This window comes from Haemorhous mexicanus, chromosome Z (genome assembly GCF_027477595.1).
Source record: "Haemorhous mexicanus isolate bHaeMex1 chromosome Z, bHaeMex1.pri, whole genome shotgun sequence".
Classification (NCBI taxonomy): Eukaryota; Metazoa; Chordata; class Aves; order Passeriformes; family Fringillidae; genus Haemorhous; species Haemorhous mexicanus.
This window is the reverse complement of record NC_082381.1, coordinates 34,468,192-34,479,559: the sequence shown is the minus strand read 5'-3', so window position 1 is coordinate 34,479,559 and position 11,368 is coordinate 34,468,192. Positions and strand designations below refer to the sequence as shown.

General features: G+C 36.8%; 1 long non-coding RNA gene across 1 annotated transcript; it reads left to right on the top strand.

Moving 5' to 3' along the window:
• Window positions 1-584: 584 nt before the first annotated feature.
• LOC132341824 (uncharacterized) lies at window positions 585-4,833 on the top strand. The gene is made up of 3 exons (XR_009490325.1): window positions 585-986; window positions 1,795-1,874; window positions 2,447-4,833. It is a non-coding gene; the product is annotated as an uncharacterized LOC132341824 (long non-coding RNA).
• The last annotated feature ends 6,535 nt before the right edge of the window (window positions 4,834-11,368 follow it).

Below are 11,368 nucleotides of genomic sequence, written 5' to 3'. Positions count from 1 at the left end.
AATGAAATATGTTGACATTTTTTGGAGTGAGTTGCGAAATGTAGGTGAAAATTTAAATCCTTGTACCCATATGTGAGAATTTAGACCTATCCTTTCTTCCTTACAGTCTGGTTATGTCTTAAAGATGTATTCAGAAATATTAATTTCATTCTGGAGGTGTTATTCAGTCCCACTCTTGGCTTACTTGTCAAGGACAAGGATGCATAAAAAATAATAATACTAACAAAAACATTGTGGATTGACATGCCAATCTTTCTCAGAGGTACAGTTCTATCACCTTTTTAAAATCTGTCTCTCGATTCATTGGACATGTAAACACATTGAGACAAACTTCAGCTATAGGAGGATTTCTCTTGTGCATACATCTTAGTTTTCTGTTCAGACAATGGAAACAATTCTGTCTGAATTAATATCCACATGGAGTCAGAATTAGAATAATTCAAATCAATGAACTTATAAACAAACTTTAGGGGGGAAAAAAACATTTTCTTTGAAAATTCTTCATTCTTCATTTCTTTGTAAATTCTTCATTCTTCATTTCTTTGTAAATTCTTCATTAAACACTATTGCTTGGAAGTTGTTACCCAGGGTGCAGTAATGAGAAATCAGAACACTGAAAAGCCTGTGAAGAATGCCTATGATATTTATGTAATGTTTATTGTAACTCTTTATCTCTTCCTTCTTGTTTTTCAAAGACATAATTGCTGAAGAGGAGTCTCCTGGAAGAGGTTGTCCCCCTGGCACTTTCTACCAATAACTAGACATCCCTTCTTACTAGAGAAGACATCCCTTCTTAATTATTAATTAAATTAGTCCGGATGTTTTCAGCAACTTTTCTGTGGTTCTGAATGAAAAGATGAAAAGAGTTCATTGAGGTTATTATTTCTTAAGGTTTAACACAAGATCTCTGTCCTCTTGTGAACTGGAAGCCAGCATCCAAAGGCGTTCAAATCTGGGGCTTGTCCATGGGCCCCAGGCAGACTGAGGTAAATCCATTAAATAAGAAGCAACCCCTTTTTAAAAAGTAATTTTATATAAGCTAAACTGCAGGTGTTCTTAAATAACCAAGAATGATTTAATGTGCTGTATCTGTTTGCTGATTCACAAGTCTGAGATGAGGCATATCACAAGTGGGCTGTTGGTGAGGCTGTTCATTATGTTTATGATGTCTTTTGGGGCACCATGGATGATTAGGAGGTATGATGTAGGTGGACAAAGGTTATGTGCAAGCAGTGACAAATCTGACCTGTTCTGCATGGTCATGGAACACAAAAAAAAAAAAAAAAAATTTTAAATTCCTCCATTTGCCTTTATATAGTAGAGACCAAATGTAGCTCTGTACAGGGAGGCAGAGTGAGCAAATCACTGTGCAAGGAGGCAGCTAATTGCTGAACTTGATTGCAACTGCTAATCAGAGTCACAGGGAAAAAAAGTGTTGGGAATTAATTAGGCAAGGACCTTCAGAACAGCAGCAGGAAGCCTCCAAGTGACCTTTATTTACAGTCAGTTAAACAGAAGTGTGACTAAAAATGCCAAGGAGCAAATCAGATTATTAATATTGATTGCTTAAAGAAAATGAATAATTTAGGAGCAGTTAGAATAAATATGCAGTGACAGAGATGAAAGAGCACAATGTACTGCCTTTCCAACATTCATCTATCATGCAGCAGTGCCCCTTCACACAGAAATGGAGAATTTCCACCATCACAAAACATAATTAGTTTCATGACCCTGCATGATTGCTGTATTGGTGCTATGAGAAGTGTTTCTTTATTATTATTATTATTTTCCCAGGGCAGCAAGATGTGGAGGGAGACACAGGCCTGCTCAACAGTAGCTTTGCTCTTGGAACATTTCAAAGAAATCAAATTCAGGTATCATGGGATTAACTTTTAGTTCCTTGTCAAAAAACAGCAGAAATGTGGTATGCCATTTATTCAGACATACTGCCAGAGTGAGCATCTTGAACAAAGCTTCAAAGTGTCTATAAAATCTCCTAGTCCTAAATTCCCTCTCCTACACTCTGGGCTTTTTTTTTTCCCAAAGATTTTTAGGGTGATTATTTTTAATCTATCCTCCATTTTCACTAGTTTTAGTCTTATACCCTAATATATTGGCCTGATAGGTTGCAGGAACATAGGGATAGATATTTTGTTTATTTCCGGTGGGGAGTTATACAGTGATTTTGTTTTAATTTACAAATTTGAATAATAATAATATCATAAAATATAATAATAAAGTCAAAATATTATTACAGTACTGAAGGTACAAGGCAACACTAAAATATCTGCATGTGTATGTGTTTTCACCTGATCAATCCCATTTTTCATAATCTTACCTGAGAAGAACACTGGGTAGCACTACTCCTGTATCTCTAATCCTATCTTTTTTTGTCAGCTATTTCTCTCATCTTATTTATCTTATTTTCTATTTTTTTTTTCCCCAGGAAAGGAGACAAAGGTATATATAACCAGGAGAAGCAGACCACACAAATATAAAACAAAACTGTTTCCCATCATTTTGCTGATACTCTGTCCAATGACTTTCAGAACTGAAACTGAGAAGAAAGAGGTGATTATGGAAATTTTCCTTTTTCCTTTGAGAAAATAAGAATCCTACAGAATAAGTTTTAAAAGGATGGTGCATAGATTAATTGGGTGATATGTTGGCTGTATTTCCACCTTTACTGTTAATGGTCTCAGAGGTGCCTGTTGTGCTGCCTTTGACTACACAGGGGAAATCTCTGTTGGCTGTGTTTTGCTGTATTGTATTTGTATAAATTAATATAAGGATCTGATGACGGCACCCATCTGATGATTATGACTCAAACCTTGTATTTCCTCTGCCCTCATGCAGAGGAAATACATACATGGCACAGACAAAATGGGTCAGCGCATGTTTTCTGTGTGTAACATAGATCCAAAATTGTACTTCAGGCAACTTTGGATGAAACAGGGAAAATAGAGCTTTTAGAACACAGTCCTACTCCTTTCACCTGACAACTGGCTGTCAAAGGCTGCCAAATGTGAATGAAGACCGCAATCTGTGCAGAAAGGAAACCTGTGCTGGTTATTCATAAACCCCTACACCTTCAGCCCTGTGTAAGCACTGCTTTCTTGTGCACATTTGGCTTGTTAAATGTGGGAAGGTGTACCATGCAGCAAGGCAAGTAGGAGTACACTGATATCAGTGGTATGAGGAGCCATAAATATTTTAGTTTTCATTTTCCCTACTGCCAGAAAAGTAATTACTTAGAGATGAAACAACGAGTTTATATCTCAGAGAATTTTTTTTATTTCAGATGACTTTTACTATTTGCATTAAAGTGACTGCTTTGAGTCCCCAAAAATTACAGAAACTGATTCATATTCTTGCTTTGGATACTCCTCAGTGAAACTGAGTGATGATACCAGCACATTAATAATGCAAGTTAAGAAACAATGAACAAGGAAGCCATGGTCTCAGTATGAATATAAATATATTCCAGCTTTGTAAGACCTTACTTATGTGAGTTAGGCCCATTGATTTCAATAAAACTATTCAGATGTACAACTACTCACATTTTGAACATTAATATGACAACAGACTACATTCATGCTACATTCACAGTGTGGTAAAAGAATGAAGGGCTAAAATTCATCTTGTCTATGTATCTTTAATGAAGTCCCTTAGCATGGAAGATACTCTTCATTAACAAACCAGTATTCTTCCTTATCCTATGGACCATAGAAACATTCACAGCATATGATGAACAGACAAGGATAACACTAATGCATGAATAACATTAAATCTGGCATCAAGAACTTGTCTTTGCATATGAAATAGGACTCGTTTAAATGCAATTTTTTTAATTAATGCTAATAAAATTTTAGCACACGTGACAAAATGAATTTTAGTTTGTATGTGAACTTGAGCTTATATAGTGAAATACATCCTCATCTTAAGAAGAGAATATATCTGGCAAATGGATGCTATTGAAAAATGAGTTACTTTAAGGCATACATAGCCTGGCTTACATCCACCAGATTCATGCCATCTTTGTGAGCCTCCTAGTCTCTTGATGTTACAGAAAAATGTGAACAGAGAGAGAGCAGATTAAATGAGTTTCACTTTTATGTTAGGCATGCAAAGATGCTTGGTGACCTCTCATTCTTTCAAAACCACCTCATTATAAAATCCACTGTGAAGTTTGGGGGAAAAAAAAAAATTGACAGCTCAGCTCCAGCCTGGGAGCAGTGCAGGATGGGGATAGCAGGCACCCTGCTGCTCTGGGCTGCGTGGCCCTGGCAGTGTGGTGTGGGAAGCCAGGCACGGCCCTTGCCCACACAATGTGATACCTGGCTCCTTTTCAGTCCACACTGTTCATCTCTCACTTTCATGAATGCTGTAATTATACTGGTTGCCACTTAAAAGTCAGTGTTTGCCAAGACCTGTCACTGAACAGCTTCTGAAACACCAGAGCTTTGCAGGAAACATCTATGTGGTATCTGTTGACAAATGCTGGCTTTTAAATGGCACCCACTGTAAAGGATGCCCTCTAAACCTTCTCTTACTACACCAGTGAGAAGTAAATTATTTGTTTTTCATTTACCTTTCTCTACGGCCTTCCCCTTGTGTGTGAAATGTCTGTAACTTGAGAAAAGTTCAGGATCTTCTTGGGAAGTTCAGCTTCTGAAAGGTCCCTTTTGCTGAATAAAAACCATTATTATTTAGGGGATATTCCTTATTTCTTCTCTGCTAACTCATTCCTGTATATTTTAAATCAATCTTTTTTTTTTTTTTTTAATATTCACTTCTATTCAAAGAAAATGACAGGAAGAAGACACAGATTTAATAAAGTGCAAGTTAAGAAGCTTAATCACATTAGATAACTCTTTTTTTTTTTTTTGGTGGAGGTGTATTAAAATTATTACAGTAGTTGAAAGATGGGTTACTGGTGGTTTATAGGTAATGTGAGCACTGAATGAGCTGCTGTTTGCTCTCACATCATGCCAAGACTTTTCAGTCTCCTTCCCAAAAGAGGTTGCTCTGCTTTTCATTGTGCCACACAGTAATGTCAAGTTATTAAGCATCACTTGGTACAATGGAACACATATTTAAAAAAAGAAATTCTCAACAATGCAAATACACCTTTCTTGGCTAAAAAAAAAAAAAGAAAAAAACCAAAACCAAAAAGAGACAAGCTCTTTTTTTCAGAAAAAATCCATGTTTAATAGGCCAATGTGCTGCACTCAGTAATGGAGGGGGCAGAGGCAGACACTGCCTGAAGCAAGTGGCACAGAGAGTGTTCTGCCTACTTCTTCTGTTCCTGGGCTTGCCATCACACAAATGCTGTTGTAGCACTCAGCCTACCACAATTGGAGGGGCGGAAAGTGAAAAAAAGGAAGGAGTGAGATGGGTGGGCTAAAAATTAAGAATTTATACATGGAAGGACTGTTGGTTCCAAAATTATTCTTTTTCTCCATGGCTGTCACTCCCTCACTGTTTAACTAATCAAATTGTGAAAGTACTTAAGCAAATGCCAAAATCCCATGATATTTGAAACATGTGTCTTGAAATAAAGCATGTGTTAAAGTGTTTTCTGAAACTGGAATAACAATAATGGAGCCTGGGGAATGTCAGCAATACTCATAAAGGAATTTTACTTTAACGTGGTGGAAGGCTGTCATCACTACAGCCCAGCTAGGTCTCTGCAAAGTTACCTTTCTTTCAAATTTACCTTGTAAGAAGCACTCAACACTGAGTGTTAAAAAGGCACTGGCAAATGTGGAGATGGATTCCAGACACCCTGGTATGTGAGCATACTAATGCTAGAGCAAAAATGTTGATTATTTCAATGGAATTACACCTCAGAATAATTCCTCATATCCTAATAGTATTTGAAAAAACCTATCATGTTTAGAATAATGGTCTAATCCTGAATAATTTTGGGAATCCTTCATCTCATGAAATTTGTGCTATCACACATGTCATGGATCAGAGTCTTTGTGAGCCAGATAAATGACAGAGAAGTAGAGCAGTACATGTCTGTACGTGAGAGGCAGCCATAGCCCAGCAGACAATTTAATCCCATCCATTTTCCAAACCCAGCCTGCATTATTGCAGCACTGACTGATGTCTCAGTGTAATAAAGTATCATCCTTAGAATGGTAGGTTTCTGTTTTATCCCTTTGTTTGTACACAGATTAAAGCATGTTCCCCATTGACTGTAACCTATAATTGAATCAAGGATTCTGTCACTGTCACAGACAGCAGGATTGGGGCTTGAGTGGTTTATGAGCATAAGCAGCACAATCTGAAGATTAAACTTCATCTTTGATCTTGAGACTGTGACCATGGATTTTCTGTTGGTAGCATATAGAAAGAAAAATAATAGAAAAAATCATGAATGAAAGACCTGGAGAGGAAAAGAGGTTAGCAGGGGATCAAAGACACTTTTGTTTGGTGTGAAATTTTGATACAAACCAGTTAGTTTAAATAGTGGAAAATTTTTTTTGGCCAATTGTTTTTCACATGTATAAATATATATATATATATATATATATATATATATATATATATATATATATATATATAGGGGTAGATCACTGGATCCAAGTGAGTGAAGTAACCTACTTTCTTAGTCCTTTAAGCTTCTGAAGTCTCAGCACAATTTTGAATGAGGAAAAAAATCATTTTCCTGCTCTTTACATGCAAGTCACAGTTTTCTTATGTGTTCCAAAGTACCCGTGGCCTCAAAGCACTACTGCACAGCTGCTGCTACATATGTTGCTGCTAAAAGCTAAAACTTGCTGAAATAATCATTCCCAATGTTTGAAGAGAACATGTTTTAGGCACCGCTTGATGCATCTTGTTTCTTCAGGGAGCCTGAAGTCACAGCACAAAACAGCAGTAACATCAAAAATTCAGGGTTGATGCGGGCTTTTGTTGTCCCCCCTCTTATCCCCACTCTGGTCTCTGGCAGTGTGAAGGACTACAAAAAACTGCTTGCATCATAAAGCTTTATTTCAGAGTAAGTGACAGAATTGATGTTTGTACATAATTGTCCACGTTGGATATAAGAGCTGTAAATTTTTAATTTTTACACGGAAAAAGGACAATACAGGGAACACAGTGTAAAATTTTAAAAGAGAAAACAAAGAAAGAGTCAGTTTTACACTATCCCACTGTCATAGGATGAGAGATGCATTAAATATAAGCTCACAGGATCAATCATACATACAGGTAAGATCAAACAAACCATATGGTAACCCTGAGAGACAGATGTCCTTCCCAATTCTCTCACTCCATCAAGATAAATAGCTGCAGTTTGGTTACTCGACTGATGCAAATCAATAAAACTCTATTGAAATCTGCAGCAGTGTTGGGACTTTTTTTTCTCAGTGAATCTGTTTCTCCAGTTCGGCCCACTATAAAGTATTAAATGAAAGAGTAGTTCAATATGTTTTAAATTTGTTTCTGCGCTCTTTCTTCTCCCTTGAACTTCAATACTGGCAGCTATGACAGACAGTGAGAAATGTTCAGAGAAAGAAATGGAGCATGGAAAATATTGCTGCTCCAAACAGGGAAAAAAAAGACAAAAGAAACTTTAAAAAATTGGAGGATGGGGTGAAAACATTGGTTCCAATGCATCTGAGGCCTTAATTTGTCACATAGCTAGGAGTGGTGCAAAAATGTTGGTTTTGAGTGTGGACCTCACTAGAAGTGGGAGATGCCTGGCTGTTTTTGCAAATTAAACCCTTCAGATTTTATGGCTGACCGTGGCATTCAGAAACTAACTTTAGTCAGGGAGGTTGGAAAATTCCCAGCAGTGTATGGTTATCTATCTGTCTGTGGTATTTTTACTGCCACTTGTCTTTGGAACTAAACTGGAAAGTACAATCCACACCTTCCACACCTTGTGTAAAGCTTGTGCAAGAACTGTGCAGCGCACAAGGGCTGAAAGTGTGAGGTTTGTGTGGTGCTGAGGCTGCATGATGCTCCAGTGCACAAAGCTGAATTTAATCCAAGGAGAAAAGGGCTGTACACTGTAAAGCGAGTCTAGTCACAACATGCTATTGAGGAGGACAATAATAAGGACATAGCATCTGGTGCAAGGAGGGACACAATTACTCCTCTTTTTTCTCTTTCAAAACAGCAGCTTTAATTCTCTTCTGACACAATTTTTAATTTCTGATGCTTCAATTTTAAGTTTTCAGTGAGGCAAATATAGTGCGGCAATATAAATGGAGCCAGTTGTAATCTAGCTCAGTGTGAGCTCTTGGCTGTTTTTGAATATGCAATTGCAGCCACAGGGATGGTGAAATCAAATTGGAGTAGAAAGCCACAATCCAAAGACAGTGCCTCTTTACACCAAGAGAATCTGTACAGCAGGAATGCTTTTCCATACAGGCTGATGCAGGGCACAGAAACCCTGCTCTGCGCATTTGAACCAGAGCTGGGAAAATGAGCTAACAAATGTTGCTCATGAATATTCATAAACATTTTCAAAGGAAGGAATTTATCCATGTTGACATCTCATTTATGTTTGCATTCTGCCAAAGTGTAATCATGAACAATCCAGTACGCACCCAATTTAAAATAAATTTTAAATTAAAACAATGGCATCTATTAAAAACTCAATTTTTTTCATTGAAACTATGTTCATATCACCTTTCCTGACATATTTAAAAATGAAGAGCACAAAATGAAGATTTTGCACAGGATATCTTGCTGGAAGTTCCGACACCTGCAAAATGATCTCATGAGAACAGTGATTCCCCTACTATTCACTTTGAAAGGGCAAGGATTTTGGCTTATTTGGTGGCATATTTCCACAATTATCTATAACTGCACTATACAGACCAGATACCAGAAAGGTTTAGTTCCCAAAATCTCAGAAACAGTCCAGTTAAATTCCACGTTATAGATCATCATAAATGGTTTTATTTTATTGGATTAATAAGTGTTTTTCTGCTGAAGGCTTTGAATTTGCAGGTTTTTGGTGCAGTTGGCTTGTTCTTCATACAAACTTCCTCTGAAGACTTCCAGAATTTGGAAGAACCTTAGCCTGTACAAGTAACTCACACTTGACCTTGTGCCTAAATGCAGTGGAAACATCATTGTGTCCTTTCCTCCCCAAACAACTCCCAGAGTTCTGAGAATTTTTACTAAAGTCACAAATGTGGGTTTATTCAGGAGTGTGAAATCATCCCATGCCTGTCAGCAGCAGACTGACAAGGACTATTGTTGTGATTGTGGCTACCTACAGGTTGAACACAATCCCTGAAAAGATTCATTTGCCTGAACCTTTCCTTTAAATCCATACTCTCAGGACTATATAATGTGCCTACTATTTGAAGACACCTCCCTTCTGTAGCCTGCAGCTGGAATATGTACTGCAGGTTCATGCTTGCTGTCAGTCAAAGAAATGCTTTCAATTTTTCATAACAAGCTGTAAGTGTCTACAAGTTTAAAAGAAAATAATAATAATAACCAAAAAAAAAAAAGAAAAAAGTGAGAGAGAAGTTATCTCAAGAAGCAAACTCCAATATATTCCAAGGTTAGTGCTGTATAATTAATGGCATTACCAAATGAAGCAGAAAGTGTAGAGTCTGCAAAAGGCTAATAACAAGGATTAGATATGCACTCTCTTTTTCATTCATGTTCTTACAGTTTCTTGTGAGCCTAATTGAAGTCAGGGGGGTTTTTCCACATGACATTTTCAAATGTGGCTCTGATCAGTTCCAAACAGTGCATGTGCCCTATGGAAAAACCTCTTGCCATGTATTGCTAGGGGAAAAAATAAAAAAGAAATCTTTTTCTACTCTTTTTTGATTAAAGTTGCAGCCGGATGTGTTACATTAGAAAACTGGGAGAAGCATTTTCAGCTGGGGCTGGCGCAGTGGCCATATGCATTTTTTTCTCTCTAGGATTACATTCAGTAAGGCTTTTTTAATGGAAACAGACACATGTTGCCAAAAAACTGTTAAATATATCAAGTTTGCTTCAAAGTCTGTAAAACAATGGAATGTAGACCAATGCTGGAAAACAGTTCTAAATGAATCCTTCTGGCATTAGATTATTCTGTGATAAAAATTCGCTTTAACAAGTAGGTCAGAGTACAGCTGCTAAAAGTAAGCAACCTGATGCAATGGAGGCTATGGTTTTAAACACTATCAAAATGATTTTGGATTAATTGCCTTCCTGCTGGAGGTAAAAATTATTTATAGAATATGTTTTTTACAAAAAAGGAACCAGAATATCTCTAATCTCCTACTAACCTTCTCCAGCAAATAACAAAGCATTAGCTCTGTGTGCATTTCTGAATCCAGTTTTTAATTATAACTTTCCCATGTTTACATGAACTTTGGTTTGCTTTTCAAAAACCTCACAAACAATTCCTGCAGCTGATCTGTGTGTAGTGGTGAATTTCTCCATAAAGTGAGTATTGATGAGCTGAAAAGTTCAGTGAACAGGAAAATTCTGCTGCTTTTATTGCCAGTGTGACAGGTTACTTTATTACCATGCCTTTCACAGCAATTTAACAGTTACCCTGGAAACAAATTCAGTGAGGTAATGGGATCAGAGGCATTAGAGGAGAGGAAAGGCTAGCGACAAGAGAAAACCATCTGCTGGCTTATGTTCTCGGGGCTGTTTGCTCACTGCGAGCTTCTGACAATCATTGTACTTGGATGTAAATGAAGCAGGTTAAACCACAGGCCTGCCCTATTTAGCCGTACTCTGGTGATTTGTCTTTCTAATTCTATTGAAATAATAATCAGGATTTGTTTCTGATTAATTAACTAACCTTTTGGTAAAAAGATTAGATAACGAAATTGCTGCCTATTCAGAGATAATGAGATTTTTATTACTCTGTCAAAAGGAAAGAAAAAAAAGTACATTTATGTGTCACTAGCCACCATGTCAAGGGAGAAAAATAAAGATTTAAATCTTTATGTCAGACATTTATTTCCTCCACAGAATAAGTATATATTGTATTCTGTGGGTGCACAAAATCATATTTAAAACTTTTCAGAAGAGCTTTTAGAACACCAAATAAAACACTAAATATATTTAAACCACTATGTATTTGTTATTAATTTGTTCCAAAAGAAATCTCCTTATGGAAAAGAAACACTTGATGATTCAGAAATCCATTGCACTAAGTGGGTGTATTTACATAAGTGTAAGAATGTGAAGAAAGCAGTAAAATTTCAGTGAGCACTAAAGAGTGACATATGTAAGCAGACTGCTACTATATCTTGCCTGATAGAGCAGTTAGAGTAGAAAAGGCTTTTACACGTGGAAGATTTACCTGTGTGTTTTAAAACACCATGCAAGATACTGGAAGCTTTCATAAGTAAATAAGAAATATTAATAAATATTT